The sequence below is a fragment of the Nicotiana tabacum genome, chromosome 3 (assembly GCF_000715075.1).
Source record: "Nicotiana tabacum cultivar K326 chromosome 3, ASM71507v2, whole genome shotgun sequence".
Lineage (NCBI taxonomy): Eukaryota > Viridiplantae > Streptophyta > Magnoliopsida > Solanales > Solanaceae > Nicotiana > Nicotiana tabacum.
Genome location: NC_134082.1, coordinates 22,208,249 through 22,209,355, shown reverse-complemented (window position 1 = coordinate 22,209,355; position 1,107 = coordinate 22,208,249).

Sequence of the window (1,107 nt, the reverse complement as noted above, 5' to 3'; positions counted from 1 at the left end):
CAGATTCAGGGTGAATGGGAAACAAGGGATTTGAAGCTCATACCATATCGATAATGTTTGCACGATCTGAGTAAACGATTTCGATCAGTGGAGTTCAGACGCATCCCAAGAGTTCATAATGAGGTCGTCGATGCTTTGGACACTTTAGCATCGATGTTGCACCACCCAGACAAAATTTATGTTGACCCATTGCATATCGAGGTTCGTGATCAGCATGTTTATTGCAACGTGATAGAGGAAGAAATGGATGGCGAGCCATGGTTTTATGATGTCAAGGAATACCTCAGGATGGGGATATACCCGGAGCAGGCCACCGGAGATCAAAAGAGAGTCATTCGGCGATTGGCAAATGGATTTTTCCTCAGTGGAGGAGTGTTGTACAAAAGAACACCAGACTTGGGATTGCTGAGATGTATAGATGCTAGTCAAGACACGACAGTTATGACAGAGGTACATGCTGAAGTTTGTGGGCCACATATGAGCGGATATGTATTGGCGAAGAAGATTCTTCGAGCAGGGTACTATTGGCTCACTATGGAGCGTGATTGTATCAGTTTTGTGCGCAAATGCCATCAGTGTCAGATACACGGAGATCTGATTCATTTTCCGCCGACAAAATTGCATACAATGTCAGCACCATGGCCATTTGTTGCCTGGGGCATAGATATCATTGGACCAATTGAGCCAGCAGCATCCAAAGGGCATAGGTTCATTCTGGTGACCATCGATTATTTCACTAAGTGGGTTGAAGCTAAAAATTTCAAGTCAGTAACCAAGAAGGCAGTGGTAGATTTTGTTCATTCCCATATCATCTGTAGATTTAGGATCCCAAAAGTGATCATCACGGATAATGGTGCTAATCTTAACATCAATTTGATGAAAGAGGTATGTCAACAGTTTAAGATTACACACCGCAATTCCACTCCATATCGTCCCAAGGCGAATGGAGCGGTCGAGGTGGCTAACAAGAATATAAAGAAGATACTGAGGAAGATGGTAGAAGGGTCCAGATAATGGCATGATAAGCTACCATTTGTATTGTTGGGATATCGCACTACTGTTCGCACTTCAGTAGGGGCAACCCCTTATTTGTTGGTATATGGAACT